Source organism: Aquarana catesbeiana, linkage group LG02 (genome assembly GCF_042186555.1).
Source record: "Aquarana catesbeiana isolate 2022-GZ linkage group LG02, ASM4218655v1, whole genome shotgun sequence".
NCBI classification, from domain to species: domain Eukaryota; kingdom Metazoa; phylum Chordata; class Amphibia; order Anura; family Ranidae; genus Aquarana; species Aquarana catesbeiana.
Window position 1 is genome coordinate 641530758 of NC_133325.1, and position 17463 is coordinate 641548220.

Consider the following 17463-nt stretch of genomic DNA (forward strand, 5'->3'; position numbering starts at 1 on the left):
ATAATGGATTTTTATTTATTCTACATAATCGGGAAAGCACAAGTCCAGGCAACTAAAAAAGGACCCTGTGGGGTGGGGCTGTCCCTACACTTCATTGGTTAATTGCTCGTTTAGGTCTAGGGCAGGGGTGCTCAACCTTTTTAAGAGCGAGGGCCACTTAAGCGACTTGGTAACTGGTCGCGGGCCACAATGAGTGGAGAGGGCGGATGACAGGTCCGTGTCCACTCTGCACATGCAGTGCAGACACAGACACAGTCCATTCTACTCTATGAGCCCTCCAATTCGACAGATCCCCTACTATTTTTTTTTTTAACGGATCGGATTGGAGGTAGGTGGGTGTAAACGGACACAAGTCCGTTTACATCTGTACCTCAATAGAGGTGAATCAAGGGTCCAGGTGGGTCCTACTAAATTACGGACAGGTGGACCCGATCGGGACAGATTGTGTGAAAGGGGCCTAAGGCTGCTTTCACACTGATGCGCTGTGATTTACCCATAATGGGGGTGCTGCACAGTGCACCTGTGGCTTTCCTGCGGGTTAGCTGCACTTTGCCGTAGATATATCCTATATATATCCTAGTATATCCTGTAGGTGGGGTGCATTTTCTGAAAGCGTACCAAAACTCCTGAATGCGCATCAAACTCACAGGTAATAACAGAAGTCTAAGGCTCAGTGCAGGTAACCCGCAAGTGCACCTGCGGATCAGTTTGAAAGCAGTCAAGTAACCACTGCAGAAGAGATAATGTCCATATAGTGATTGTAGAATATAAACTGACCTTTAATAATAATCTTCCATTCAGGAATCTCCCTTGCTACAGGTATTGCAAGCTGTTGCAGTCCCAGGCGGATTGCAACTGGTATCACTCCGCCTGTGGTATGAGCAGCCATGCTTCCTCTAGAGCTGGCTCCATTCAGAACTTTGATGCTCTGGGATGGTGGGACAGGAACCTGAGATCTGGCCCTGCCAACCCACCATCCCAGAGCAGGAGGTCATGGGCCACATCAGCGGGCACATGTAGCATGCGGGCCACAGGTTGGGCACTCCTGGTCTAGGGGAACAATAAAAGAATATTTACTTACCCGATTCTCTCAGCAGCTAGACTGTTACCTGCAGCTTCTTCTCGCCCACGCTCCAGCAGTCTAGGGTCCTGACGTCATCAAGACCAAAGCAGAATTCATAGTCCTGCATTAGACGTGATGATGCCGAGTCGAGCGCCATCTGCTGGGGGAGCAGAGGATCAGGTAAGTAAAACTGTTTCTCCTGTCCCCTATAAAAAAGGGGCTATTAACTCTTATGCCCTGTACACATGATTGGATTTTCCGACGGAAAAAGTGCGATCGGATTGTGTTGTCGGAAAATCTGATTGTGTGTGGGCTCCATTGGACTTTTTCCATCGGAATTTCCGATACACAAAGTTTGAGAGCAGGATATAAAATTTTCCAACAACAAAATCTGATCGTTTAAATTCCGATCGTGTGAACACAAATCCGACGCACAAAGTGGCACGCATGCTCAGAATAAATTAAGAGACGAAAGCTATTGGCTATTGCCCCGTTTATAGTCACAAAGTACGTGTTTTACGTCACAGCGTTCAGAACGATTGGATTTTCCGACAACTTTGTGCGACCGTGTGTATGCAAGACTAGTTTGAGCCAACATCCATCGGAAAAAATCTGATGGATTTTGTTGTCGGAATGTCCGATCAATGTCCGATCGTGTGTACAGGGCATTACAGTGTGGGTGTAGCCCCACTGCAATGGATCATTTTTTAGTTGCCCGGAGTTGGGCTTTAAGGTAGAGATGAACCTCAAATGGATGAAATTAAGTTTGATAAAACACTGTGATTCTTAAACAGCTGCCAAGTTTTTTTTCTTTTAGTAATGACTGATTTCACCTTTTTGTATCCTTTTTTTATTCCAATGCTACTGATCTCCTCAAGTCTCATTTCAGCCACTCCATGTCTACAATTCCTTGCTACAGCAGCAGCTGTATGTTATGTTCAGGGTAGGCTTCCTTGGGGTTACAAAAGTGGAGCATGCTTGTGCAATAAAGCATTAGCATAGCCACTTATGACCTCCACTAGAAGTGCATGTACGAGAGTGCCAACAACACAGGAGGTCAGGTAAAAGACAAAAACCTAGCTATACTTCTTTATTAACAATGATATGGGTAGGAACATATCAGGGCTTCCAGAGCCTCCTTTCTCCACTCCACCCATTCCCACTTCTCCTCACGGCCCCTTCTTTCCCATTTTCTCTTGTTCTTTTCCTATTTCCTTTTTTTTTCCTCTTTCCCCCATTTGCAGAGAGTGCATTGCAGACTAACCATCCTCCACATCGGTCAACATCATCGTTTCTCTGAGTCTCTATTAATAAAGATAAGAGTATGGTCTTTTATTAGCTTTTTCACTTAATCATAAACCTATCGAAAGGTAGATGACATTAATATGTGATTCTCTGTAACTTTGTTAACAATTTCTAATTAAAAATTGTGAAAGTAAAAGTCAGAGACAAAACATTATCACCCCATGGCCCCTTTTACATGAATGGTGTCCATTTCAATCACCAGTGGATCCATTAACATATCCCCTGCTGAATCAGAGCAGAACGTAATGGATGTTTTTTTTGACTATTGCCCATTCAGTTTCTTGCTCCTTCTTGAGCTTAACGGACCCATGTTAGGTCTATATGCAGGTGTTTACATCTGCCTGCCCATAGACTGATATTGAGCCTCTGTTGAGATTTACCTGAAGAGCTGGCAACACATTTAAAATCAGTGGCCATGTAAAGGGGCCTATAACTGGATGTGGACCAGGACTTTCGTGGATGGAGCACCACAGTGGTGTAGTGGATAGCACTTTCACCTAGCAGTAAGAAGTGTCGCTGGTTCGAATCCCAGCCACAACACTACCTGCCTGGAGTTTGCATGTTCTCCCTGTGCCTGAGTGGGTTTCCTCCGGGTACTCTGGTTTCCTCCCACACTCCAAAGACATGCTGGTAGGTTAATTGGATCCTGTCTAAATTGTCCCTAGTATGTATGAATGTGAGTTAGGGACCTTAGCTTGTAAGCTCCTTGAGGGTAGGGACTGATGTGAATGTACAATGTATATGTAAAGCACTGCGTAAATTGCGCAAATTAGGTACCATAAGCTTGGGGAGACAACGCTGTTCCTTCTTAGATTCTTAGATACAATACAGCGAGTAATGCCGCGTACGCACGGTCGGACTTTTCGTCTACAAAAGTCCGACAGCCTGTCCGACAGACTTCCTGCGGACTTTCGGCGGACTTGCAGCAGACTTTCTAACGAACGGACTTGCCTACACACGACCACACAAAAGTCCGACGGATTCGTACGTGATGACGTACACCGGACTAAAATAAGGAAGTTCATAGCCAGTAGCCAATAGCTGCCCTAGCATGGGTTTTTGTCCGTCGGACTAGCACACAGACGAGCGGATTTCGGGGTCCGTCGTAGTTACGACGTAAAGATTTGAAGCATGTTTCAAATCTAAAGTCCGTCGGATTTGAGGCTGAAAAAGTCTGCTGAAAGTCCGGAGAAGCCCACACACGATCGGATTACCAGCCAGCTTTAGTCCGTCGGCGTCCGTTGAACTTTTGTAGACGAAAAGTCCGACCGTGTGTACGCGGCATAAGTCTTTTCACTTTAGGAAAGAAGGTGTTTACTTGTAGGATCATCTGGTGAAAATCAAGGAAAAAGAAAAAACTAATGCCACCACATCTACAAACGAATAAGTTTAAATATATTACATTTTTGTTCTTGGGTTTAGACACACAAGGACACAAACTAGAAACATTTCAATTAACCATTATGATCATCCACCTAATATATCTCTTAGGAGGCATTCAAGGGCAAGGAGTGGCAAGGCGTATAAATTCCTTCCCACATTACATGTCATTGAAATTAATTAACAGAATTTGACAGGGAACAACAATAACACCCTGAAATAATGCAAAATCTCCCAAATGATTGCAACCTCTCATTGAAAATTAATCTCTTGAATGAATGTAATTCTGTGCAAATTAATATATAATCTCATAAATGAATGTTAATCCTGTAAGTCTACCCACCATATGAAAGCATGAGATATCAACATAATACTAAGTGCTGTAAATTAATTATCCTATGCATATGAAATCCACAAACTGAATAGGAAATTCTGAAGTGAACAACCTCTTTAATGCAACCTAATCACTGCTAGAAACATCTGCAGCATTGAGGTAAGTTGTTACATTCTTCTTTACAGGGAGCGGCTTTATTTGAACCTAGAGATAGTTGATAGGGTTGCTTTAGTGAGGACTAAGCATATTGGGGTTCATTAAACAAAGGCAAATAAACTGTACCTTCTGCAAGTGAAGCTTCACTCTGCAAGTGTAGTTGCTCCAGAGCTTGGCAAATGAGGTAAAGCTTCACTTTACAAAGAATACCCAATCACATGCAAGGAAAAAAAAACAGCATTTTTGCTTGCACATGATTGAATGATGGAGGTCAGTGGAGCTTCCCATCATTTACTAAGCTCTGGAGCACTTCCACTTGCAAAGTTCACAGTCTGTTTACCTTTAGTAAATCGACCCCAATGTGATCTTCACTAAATACGATACTTGAACATAACTTGTGAAAACAGAATGATAGAACAAAAAACTTTTCAAATTAAACTAACTACAGAAGATCGCAAAGCTGTACATGCATTAAAGTGATACTAAAGGCTACAGTTTTTTTTTTTTTAACAAAGTGAGACCATTCATAACTACTCTGTGCAATGCTATTGCACAGAAAGGATCTTACCTCCTTATCTGACAGTACCATGCTAGCACGGTCAGCTTCTCCTTCCCTTGGGTGGTTCCTTGGTAAGCCAGAAGCTAAGGAGGAACCCGTGCATACACGCTCCTGAGCCGGGCTGTGTGCGTTCACAGACACACACACACACACACCGAAGGTAAGCCACACCTCCTTCCTCACAGGAGTTTGACTGACAGCAGCAGGAGCCTATGGCTCCGCTGCTGTCAATGTCTCGTGTGAGACCAGGAAGTGAGGAGAGCGGTGCTACAGCTAAGACTGTGCTGGAGCTGTGACAGGAGCCAGGTAAGTTTTTAGGAATAGGGGTGGGTGAGATGGATAGTGAGGCTTTTTTTACCCTAATACAGAGAATTAAAGTGGCAGTAAAGTCCCATTGAACACTTGTACCTATAGGTAAGCATATATTAAAGCTTACCTGCAGGTACAAGGAATATCTCCTAAACGTGCATAGTTTAGGAGATATTCAGTGCCTATGCAGCCGGTGACGTCACCGGCGCATGCGCGGGAGTGATGCCATTGCAGCTTGGCCATTCAAGTGGCCAGAAGGAAGAACTTTAGACTTTGGAAACACTTTAAGTTAAAAGTAAAATTGAAAATATTAGCAAGATAATATTGTCTATGACAGCCAAGTCACTGTGCTGGGAGCGCGCAGTAAGCACGCTCTCAGCACAGAAATCTCTTACATCCATAGATGCATATGTGCAGCATGTGGGCATTAAAGTCCACCCTCTTTGTCACTGCACATATGTGTTACGTGCACAAGAGGTTATAGAGGTGAAGAGGGGTAGGTGTTCTGTAGTCCTAACACACTTCCTGTCCTAGGGTAAAAAAAACTGCTCTTCCATAGATACAGTAGGGTGAGTACTGTCATCATAGGATGAAAAGGCACAGTTACCAGGTAAAAATAAAAGGAAAAATTAAAAAGTAATGCAGCCCCACATCTAAGGACTTGTAAGCTGCAATGTATTATATTTTTATTCTTGGGTTTAGATACACCTTAACCTGCACCTTGCCTAATGAGGAAAGCATTAGGATTGCTTTAATGCCCTTGCAGAGTAGCATTTGTCTTCATTTTCCCACTAATGTGTTCAACCAAAAAGAGGTAGGAAAAATATTATGTGAGCTCCAAATTTCACCAATCAGAGTTTACACAGGGCTAATTATCTGTCTGCTTTCATGTAACGTGACAGCACTGGACCAATCGCCAAGCACCAGCACTGTCACATGATAAGAAGGGAAGTCACATGCTTCTGGATACATGGAAGTACCAGTTTTTTTCTTTTCTGAAAGAGTGGTGAGGGACCAAAGAAAAGGTTGAGAATGTGTTGCTGAGGAGAAAGGCATTAAAGCAAACCTTTTGGGTTTTTTTCCTACATGGGAAAAACACAGGTTTGCTTTAAAGCAGTTATTTTCTGGTATCAACCAGAGACACTTGGAGCTTTTGGAACTTGTGAAACACCGCAATCAGCAAAAAGTAAAACAAAACTCTGCAATTAATGGATAAAAAAAACAGTGACAAATTGAACCCAATCAGACTTCCGTAGATTTCATACTATCCTTTTCTATCTGGTATGTCTTTTCACTGGTTGATGAAGACCTTAGGTCTGGGTGTTGATTGAAAGGTGATTAGCACTCAAATAAAAAGCATTATTACCATTTCTGCTCCAATTTATTAGTTATTCAGTAGAAGAGAGGTTGTATTAATTCCCAGCAATAGAAAGGGTTTATTATTTTATGAACTTGGCCTGGGCTTGAATGCTCTGCAGAAGCACTTCATTTGATGCTGCTTTAAATCCCTGAGCATTCCCATGATAAAATAACACAGCTCACCACCTGCAAGACTAATTGGTAACATCACTGTAGTACTTGATAGCCCCTCCATATGTATCCCTAACACTTCAAGCTACCGAATCTATATCGTACTCAACAACAGGGGTAATGAGCATCACATTGCAACACTGTGGCTCTTATTATGAGATGAGAACTTGAGAATTTCTCAGAATTACTGATAACTCAATCAGCCCGGATGTTCTTAAAAATGAATTGAAATTATAAAGGTGTGAATAAGGTTTAGAAGCTCAGAATTTTCAACATACGGCTTAAGATCAAGAACACAGGTCCTCAACCTAGTAGAAGAAAACTTCAAAACCAACCTATAAATAATATTCTGATAAAAAGTGTGGATGCTTGGAACATATTTCCAGCAGATGTCGTGAGTCAATCAACAGTGAGTGAACAGGTTTATACTCAGAAAAAGCAAACCCTACCCATCATTTGTTTTCTTAAGCTTGTATTCTTCTATTTTTCTGTATCACCACTGGTTCATTATGTTGGAAAACAAATAATGCCACAATGGTGCTATCAAAGTAGCTTTCTTGTGAACAACTGGCATAAATACATGGTCCTCCTTTTTTCAAAAATGTAATAAATGCACCCACATTAGGAAAAAAAAAATATAATAATTTATTAAATTTTTTAAGTGATTGTAAAGTCTCGTTTTTTTTCAATAAAAATAACAAACATGTGATACTTACCTGCCCTGTGCAGTTGGGATTGCACCATGCAGCCCAGATCCTACTCTTCTCAGCTCATTCTTTAGCTCTCCTGGCCCCTTCCTCCTTTTGAGTGCCCCCACAGCAAACAGCTTGCTATATGGGGCACCCGAGCTGAGCTGCAGCTCTGTGTATCCATTCAGACACGGAGCTGCGGTTCAGCCCCACCCTCTCTCTATCCTCATTGGCTAACTGACTTTGATTGACAGCTAATGGCGCAGTTGCTGTGTCTAAGCCAATGAGGAGGGGAAGCCCGGGTGGCCAAGGCAGTCTTGGACATCACTGGATAGATATGGGGCTCAGGTAAGTATTAGGGGGGGCTTCGGGGAGCTGCTGCACACAGACGGCTTTTTATCTTCATGCATAGAATGCATGAAGATGAAAAATCTTCTGCTTTACAACTCCTTTAAACTCAAGTCTGCAGAGCATTGCAACCACAATCAGTGCATGGATTTGCAATGCACAAGCTCCTGCACTTTTTCATCTCCAGCGGCCCCTTTATAGTGTTGGTCGGTGGGAAGAATGATCCCTACATTGGTGGTTAGTGGGAAGAAAAAAACATCACAGTGTCAGTCAGTGGGAAGAATGTCCCCCTTTACAGTGTTGATCAGTGGGGAGAATGTTCCTTACATTGGTGGTCAGTAGGAAGGAAGAACCATCAAAGTGTCAGTGGAAAAATGTCTCCTTTTACAGTGTTGGTCAGTAAGAAGAATGCTTCTTACATTGGTGGTTAGTGGGAAGGAAGAACCAACACAGTGGAAGTCAGTGGGAAGAATGCCCCCTTTACTGTGTTGGTCAGCAGGAAGAATGCTCCCTACATAGGTAGTCAGTGGGAAGGAAGAATCATCACAGTGGCAGTCAGTGGTAAGAGTGCCTCCTTTACAGTGTTAGTCAGTGGGAAAAATGTTCCTTACATTGGTGGTCAGTAGGAAAGAAGAACCATCACAGTGGTAGTCAGTGGGAAAAATGCCCCCTTGCCAGTGGTGGTCAGTGTAAAGAAAGAACCCATTAAAGTGGTGGTCAGTTGGAAGAATGCCCCCTTTTATTGGTGGTCAGTGGAAAAATGCCCCTTTACAGTGGCAACCACAATGCCACACTTGGGATCATCATACACATTACAACCTGATCATACAATCTCTGTACAATCCACCTTGGATCCACCAAAACTATCTAATACGAGGACCTACCTAATCTATCCATTACACTTTTATCCATTTAGGAGGGCCCTTGTAATACATTGTTGTTGGTTGATCCAAAGAAAGTTGTAAGGTGTATAGTAAGCTTAACAGACAGCTAAAAAGATCATTGGTGTCATGCTACTGGCTCTGCCAACTGGCCTTGAAACTATGCAGGCATCATCAGATAGGAAGTCAATCAACCAAGCACAAGGAACCCCTAGCTACCTCTAGAGAACCCTGGGGTTCTACAGAACTGTAGTTGAGAAAATGCTGATTTACTATATCCACATCACTGAACTGTATCTACATTTGCTGTTTCCCTAGAGAGAGAAGAGAGAAAGTCTCTTCCGTAATACATTTTCCTCAAGGTATACATACAAATGTGACAATGTGGTATTATTGGAGACAATATTTCCTACATAAACCTGTATTTCTTCTCAGTCGGCAGCTTATTAAATGTAATACACACTACCAAACTGTATATAAATAGGATTAGTTTTTAAATGTTATGGAACACTCTGATAACTGTAAAAAAACAAATTTCCGCGCTTAGGAAAAAGGAACTGCAGCCCCCCCAGCAAAGAACATCACCTCAGTGAGGTTCAAAGGACAAAGAAATTCTATTACAGGGGAACTGGCACTGTTCAAACGTGGTAAAAATATATACTAAATGAGAAATAAATGATAAAAAAATAAGAAAAAGTAAAATATGAAAAAATATTCTCTGTGTTATAAATCTGAACCATACACAATACAGTGCAATAAAGTGCAAAGTACTAAAAATTAAAAATAGAAATAAAATTCATGAACAATAAATAACAGTGATGTTAATAACATCAAGTGATGTGCTGAATAGCTAAAGGAGCTAATTCAATAAACAATGTCCCCATGTGAGTCCAGAGTAAAACGCTTCAAGTGAAAAAATAGCAAAAATTGATATGTAAAAAATATATAAATTGGAAAAAATAAATAAGTTAAATGTGAAATGTAGGGGGGCGTGGCCTGACATTTCAGGTCTCTGGAGTCCCTTCTCAAGCCCTTTGTTTGGGGAACTAACAGACACAAACTGGCATGGCAAACTTTCAAGAACCCAACTGACCTTGGTGGCACAGCTCTCCCTGACTTTAACCTATATTACATCGCATCACAATTGTCACAGCTATTTCACATAGATAAAATGGATAGTGAGAGATTTCTCACGCTCCTATGTCCAAAATGGGCACAACACACCAAGGACTCGATATACGCAATAGCATCGGGTTCCGGAGGGTCGGAACCAGGGGAAAATAGACAAACCATGCTATACCTCATCGCAGATCTCCAGACATCCTGTAACCCAAAGGAGCAGCAGTAGCATTTAGGAAAATCCTACCGTTGGAGATCCATGACCATCTTGGAGGTATATAGGACAAGGCCAACGCTGTCTTCTGGCCCGCAGATTACCAGATCTACCTACACAGAACTGAAAACCCATTAAGTGACTCCCTGGACTCCCTCGGTATGTCGCCAACAAAATCGCAGAAAGCAGCGGCGGCGAAATTTGAGCAGTACCGCCGACAAGACAAGGATGATATGGAGGAAGATGGTGTCCCTGAGAAAGCAGGAGGGGGGGAACGAATGGCAGGCGATACTGACAGATTACTTGAAGCAATCACTTTCTGCAGAATTCCCCTCACAGCACAAATTGAGGAGGTTAAGATGGATAGTTCCCTCATCAGGCAAGACTTCCAAAAACTCAGAGACCGGGTGAAGGGAGCTGAGACCAGGCTGAGCACAGTGGAGGACGCCATTCCACCCTTACAAGCCTCCTCAGTCCGCATGCAACAGCAAATACGCCAACTCCTCACCAAACAAGATGATATGGAGAATAGGCTGAGAAGGTGTAATTTGCGTCTTATAGGACTACCAGAGGGGGCTGAAGGCAAGGACACTACCACGTTCTTGGAACAACTCCTAATCAACACCTATGCGAGAGAAGCCTTTTCCCCCATGTTTGCAGTGGAGCGGGCACATCGCATGCCAGCCAGACCTCCCCCCCAGGGAGCCCCTCCCCCCCGCACATTCATAGCCAAACTCCTTAACTACAAAGACCGAGAGGCAGCCGTGCGGATGGCGAGGGAGAAAGGAAACATCCCAGTAGGGAATGTTAAAGTCGCTATTTTACCAGATTTTTCAGCGGAGGTACAACGCCGTTGTCAGAGCTTTATGGAGGCCAAGCGCAGGCTGAGGAACATACATTACAAGTACTCCATGCTTTTTCCTGCCCGCCTCAGAATAGAACATGATGGCCGTGCAGTCTTCTTTGAGGATCCGGAAGAAGTGATTACCTGGCTGGAGCGCCGTGCTAACCCTGAAAGAGCTGAATGACCAAGTTCCAGTTATAAAGCTATAACTAATTTTGCCCAACCTCAACTTTTCTCCGCATTGTCCCCTGCAGTCGCATGGAACCTCATTTGAAACTACCCATTTCTGGACGTGGAACGTTTTGTACCACACATAGTAAGATCCTGAATGTGTTACGGGACCGTCTACACACCAGCGCGGGTACAAGACACAAACCCTAGATATTTACTATACAGGAGTCCAATTACTCTTCGGAGCTCCGGGGAAGCAGAAGTCCTACAAGTCACATGCATCGTGCAGCGAGACTTTACCCCACACACCACTGGGAAGCAGTATCATGTTCAATGGAGTTTTCTCCCGACCACGTTAGCTGCCTTCAACGGGAAACAAGGAGATCGAATAACTATAACATACCTTGTATTACTGATATGGGTGATATCCCTTGACCTACTCAGACCCCAGAGATTCAGCCAGATACACTACATCCTCTATACAAACTCGAAGATTACATGTTTCCCAGTTGTACACAAGTTAAGGGAATACGCCCGCACCAGTTTGGGAAAGTGCAGGGTAGGGAGGGGGGAGGGAGTTAATTTGTTTACAGTTTTGTTGAAATTGTTTGTGCATACCAACCACAGAAAACAAGTAACATTTTGAAGGTCATGTTCATGTGAGTGTTTATATATGTTGTGTGATACAGTATTGATGCATCCATGTCTGAATATTTGGAACCTAAGTGCCTCACGCACAAAGAGAAAATCGCCTAACATCACTGTGTGATTAGATTTCAAAAAGTTCTACCCATGGCATCTCTAAAATTTCTTACGTGGAATGTGAGGGGCATGGGCAAGAAAATTAAGCGTGCAGCAGTCTTCACATTCCTCAAGAAACAGCATGCCGATGTGATAGCCTTGGTTGAAACACATGTTGAGGGGAGCATCCAGAGGGCACTCCGCCGCCCATGGGTTGGGTGGGCGTATAATTCTACCCACACATCCCATGCCAGGGGAGTCTCAATCTTGATAGCTAAATCTGTGCATTTCGAGTTATGTGAACTATCTACTGATGCACAAGGCCGATACGTATTTCTCCTGGCTAAATTACATGGGGAACCCCTACTCATACTGGCCTTTTATGTGCCACCCCCATTTAACATCACCATAATTAAAGAGGGACTGTCATTCATGGCTCGCCACCCTGCAATATCTGCAGTCTGGTTGGGTGACTTTAATACCACACTAAATCCAACCATGGACAGGCTACAACCGACTTTACCCACCTTGACTGCTCCCAACGAAACTAGGTTCTACAAGATCCTCTCCACCTTTCATTTAACGGACACATGGCGCCACAAGTTCCCACAAACGAGATCGTATTTGTGTTTCTCATCCTCTCATAACTCCATGTCCCACATAGACTTCATACTCATTTCCCACAGACTGACACCGCGACTACTAGAGGCTGCGTTCTGCCCCAGAATACTTTCGGATCATAGTCCCTACTGGATCACATTAAGCATCCCCATAGCCAAACCACCACGATCCTGGCGTTTGAACCCATTTTGGCTATCTCTCCTACCGGAGGATGATGAGCTTGCGAGTAAGTGGAGATTATACTTCGCGGAGAATGACAAGTCAGCATCACCCTCTGTAGTATGGGACTCCTTTAAGCTTTTCACTCGCTCAACGTTAATTACTGATATCAATAAAATTAAGGCAGATTCCGCCAGTGCCCTCGGTAAGGCGATGGCGGACCTGTCCTCCTCTGAGAGAGACCCTGCCACCACCCCGACCCCCGCAAACCTGCTCAAAATACAAACTAGAGTAGTCACCCAGCTACAATTTCAAAAAGCAAGACAAAAACTCTTTTTTTCTAAACAAAAAATGTTTGAATATGGGGAAAAAGCGGGCAAGTTATTGGCGTACTTAGTACACAGTGAAGATAGACCCCTGGTAGTTATCACACTACATGGCCCTGGAGGACAACAAATAACACACCCACCCATGGTAACCTCCATGTTTAGAGACTTCTTTGCCGACTTGTACACAACGACAGTTCCCACTGAGACGCAATCAATGTCCCTCTTCCTTGAGAAGGTGACTTTCCCACAGCTGAGGAAAGCACAGATACATCTACTAGAGGCACCCCTCACCACAGACGAAATCACAACCGCCATTGCTAGCTTCGCCAGGTCTAAATCCCCAGGATCAGACGGGCTCCCAATTGAGTTTTATTCCCAATTTAGTGAAACACTCACCCCCAAATTACTGGCTTTATACAACCATCTCTTTGAGACTGGGACTCTACCCCCGTCCATGACAGAGGCAACCATAGTCCTCATCCCCAAACCAGGAAAAGACCGGGGATATCCAGAATCTTACCGCCCCATATCCCTATTACAGGTTGACATCAAGATACTGGCCAAAGTACTATCCATCAGGCTCAATCAGGTCATCTTGTCCCTAATACATACAGACCAAGCAGGTTTCATGCCTGGTCGCAATACCTCGTTTAATCTACGGAAATTATACATAAATCTACAGGCCATACATGAGGAGGTTGGTTCACGAGTTGTGATAACTTTGGATACAGCAAAAGCCTTCGACTCGGTGGAGTGGAGGTATCTCTGGAGATGTTTGGAGGGCTATGGCTTAGGTCCCAAATATATTAAGTGGGTTCAACTATTATACCAGGCACCCAAAGCCAGGGTGGTAGCCAATGGGTGGCTGTCTCAGACGTTTGACCTTAGCAGAGGTACGAGACAGAGCTGTCCTTTGTCTCCACTATTTTATGCCCTTGCGGCGGAACCCCTTGCAATATCTATCCGAGCAAACCCAGAGATTAAAGGACTGAGAATGGGCTCCTTAATTGAAAAAATCAGTATGTATGCAGATGACACGCTGTTATATTTAGCAGACTCAGGCCCATCTTTACACACCGCACTCCACACGATCGAACAATTCGGAACATTTTCAGGATTGAAAATAAATTGGGGTAAGTCCCAAATTCTACCAATCGATAGCTTCCCACCCCCAGAATCCCAAGCCAGACTACCACTACAGAGAGTTGCTGTCATTAAATACCTGGGGATCCATATATCCAGATCCTCTACAGACTACATATCCCTTAATATAGACCCTCTCCTTTCCCTGGTTAAAACTAAAGTACGAATATGGTCCAGACTCCCACTTGGAACCTGGGGCCGCATAAATTTAATTAAAATGATCTTACTCCTTAAAATACTGTATGTCCTATGGCATACTCCAGTTTACTTACCCCTGAAACATTTCTCTGGAGGTCTCTGGAGTCCCTTCTCAAGCCCTTTGTTTGGGGAACTAACAGACACAAACTGGCATGGCAAACTTTCAAGAACCCAACTGACCTTGGTGGCACAGCTCTCCCTGACTTTAACCTATATTATATCGCATCACAATTGTCACAGCTATTTCACATAGATAAAATGGATAGTGAGAGGTTTCTCACGCTCCTATGTCCCTGGTTAAAACTAAAGTACGAATATGGTCCCGACTCCCACTTGGAACCTGGGGCCGCATAAATTTAATTAAAATGATCCTACTCCTTAAAATACTGTATGTCCTATGGCATACTCCAGTTTACTTACCCCTGAAACATTTCAGGTCTCTGGAGTCCCTTCTCAAGCCCTTTGGGGAACTAACAGACACAACTGGCATGGCAAACTTTCAAGAACCCAACTGACCTTGGTGGCACAGCTCTCCCTGACTTTAACCTATATTATATCGCATCACAATTATCACAGCTATTTCACATAGATAAAATGGATAGTGAGAGGTTTCTCACGCTCCTATGTCCAAAATGGGCACAACACACCAAGGACTCGATATACGCAATAGCATCGGGTTCTGGAGGGTCGGAACCAGGGGAAAATAGACAAACCATGCTATACCACTATAGGAAAATATGGGACTTAGCCGCTTCCAAACTTGAAATCCCACAATTCAATGACTACACGCCGATATGGCACAACAAGAACCTTCCCGAATTCAACAAAATTCATGACAAAAGTATATGGTCCAGGCAGGGAGTATTCTACCTGCATCACATACTAAAAGATGAGCACCTTAAAACTATCAACTCACTTAAAGAAGAATTCACAATTCAAAATCGAATGTTCTTTATATTTCTACAACTCCGCCATGCGACGCAATCGCAATTTTCTGACTCTGTCCCAAACCCTACAACCAATGTCATTATGGCAGTAATAAAGAACACGGATCCCCACAAACTGATTTCAGCATTTTACAACATGCTTTCAACCCCCATCTCTACTAAAATAGCATACGACCTGAAACCCAGATGGGAAAGAGAGGTGGGACCAATAGGGGATGAGGAGTGGGAGGAGGCACTGGAGTCTCGTAAGGCCGTATCCCCCAAACTATCGGATCGACTGTCGCAACTCTACATTCTACACAGGGCATACCTCACACCCCTTATAGGGCGTACACACGGTCGGACTTTGTTCGGACATTCCGACAACAAAATCCTAGGATTTTTTCCGACGGATGTTGGCTCAAACTTGTCTTGCATACACACGGTCACACAAAGTTGTCGGAAAATCCGATTGTTCTGAACGTGGTGACGTAAAACACGTACGTCGGGACTATAAACGGGGCAGTGGCCAATAGCTTTCATCTCTTTATTTATTCTGAGCATGCGTGGCACTTTGTCCATCGGATTTGTGTACACACGATCGGAATTTCCGACAACGGATTTTGTTGTCGGAAAATTTTATCTCCTGCTCTCCAACTTTGTGTGTCGGAAAATCCGATGGAAAATGTCCGATGGAGCCCACACACGGTCGGAATTTCCGACAACACGCTCCGATCGGACATTTTCCATAGGAAAATCCGACCATGTGTACGGGGCATTAGAGTGGCAAGATACAAACACACCCAATCTACCACATGCCTGATGTGTGGAAGAGAGACAGGCACTTTCTTCCACTTGATCTGGACATGTCCCAAGATTCAAGGCTTGTGGAAACAAATTGTGACATTCCTACCCGATACAATGGGTTCACCCCTAGCATTAGACCCAAAACAATGCCTTCTTGGCATAATACCAGATGCAATTGATAAGTATACAAAAATATTTCTTCATGAGACGCTGTTCGCAGCAAGAAAAATCATAGCTAAAAAATGGATGAGACAAACGCCTCCTAATATATCAGAATGGAAAATAGAAGTGAATAATACCCTGCCGTATAAGAAATGCATATATATCAACAGAGGCTGCCCCAACAAATACAACAAGATATGGGATCGCTGGCTCCAGGAATCTGATACATGTGTCTAATAAAACCAAATTAGCTTGAAATTAATAATTGAACATATGCCTCAATATGTAGTCTCTATGTACTAAATGTATGCTGCACTTGTAGAATATACTCACATGACAGAAAAAATGTACCAGATATCTTAACGACAGACTGTATAACACTCAATGTATCTGTTACTAAGTTTATATGTAAATGCAAACATAACATGTATGCACCAGTTGATTAATAAAAACCTTTGTTCAACGTAAAAAAAAAAAAAAAGTGCAATGTAAAAACAACTAGATGTGTGTATATATCTAGCTATATACTGAAAAAATATAGTCTGTGAAAGGTATCAGTACATAAACTCAAAAATAATGTGATGATTCTTCAGTGCTCCCTGCCTTCATCTGCAACTCCCACTCGTGCCTGCACTCAGCAGAGTGCCTAACCCCTGCAGGGGTAACAGGCATGTTAGCTGAGATCCAGCAGCGGTGTCCCCTTGTGGTGGATAGCCCTTCGGACGGGTGCCGTAATCTTCCCCTTCTCCAAGGAAGTCCTTCTAATGATCCCCAACGACAGACATCCACATAGATATAGGAAAGATGAGCCTCATAGCGTGAATCCGTAGATAAAAGAGTTTATTGCAAAATCGTTAAAACAAAGGAGCTCCAATGCTCCACTAACTAACTGAATCCGACTTCCATAACAACAGAGTGGTGCGTTCTACAGCCAGCCCGACAAGAAACCGGAAGATCGGAGAGAACGGAAGTGACGTATTGCGTACCACGTATGCCCCGCCTTACGCATTTTGTCACACGGACGTCATCTGAGGAGCGCCCGTTTACCACCTGTGGGCTGGATGTGTAGTGCCCACAGCGCTGCTCTGTGCCCATTGCAGCCTCATCCATTCATCCATGCTCAGCCATCCATGCTCAGCAATACTCATCCATCCATCCATGCTCAGCCATCCCTCTGTCACACTCATCCATCCATGCTGAGCCATCCACACTTAGCAGCATTCATCCATGCACACTCAGCAATACTCATCCATCCATACTCAGCAATACTCATCCATCCATACTCAGCAATACTCATCCATCCATCCATTCTCAGCCATCCCATCCACCCCCAGCCATACTCAGCCTTTCCCAGCCATACTCAGTGATACCCAGCTATACTTGGCAATACCCAGCCGTACTCAGTGACACCCAGCCATACTCAGCGATACCCAGCCATACTCAGCGATACCCAGCCATACCCAGCCGTACCCAGC

General features: G+C 43.7%; 1 protein-coding gene across 7 annotated transcripts in view; it reads right to left on the reverse strand.

The window, feature by feature from the left end:
- The window catches only part of CDKL5 (cyclin dependent kinase like 5), a 571173-nt gene that overhangs the window by 443650 nt on the left and 110060 nt on the right, over positions 1 to 17463 (reverse strand). Inside the window, exon 2 of one of the 7 annotated variants that reach the window (XM_073616449.1) lies at positions 1082 to 1220. The exons of 5 other annotated variants lie outside the window; for them this stretch is intronic. The gene's annotated coding sequence lies outside the window, so the exon portion shown is untranslated. Of the gene's footprint in view, positions 1 to 1081; positions 1224 to 17463 lie in introns of all 7 variants that reach the window. One more of the 7 variants, XM_073616448.1, reaches the window with a different exon arrangement.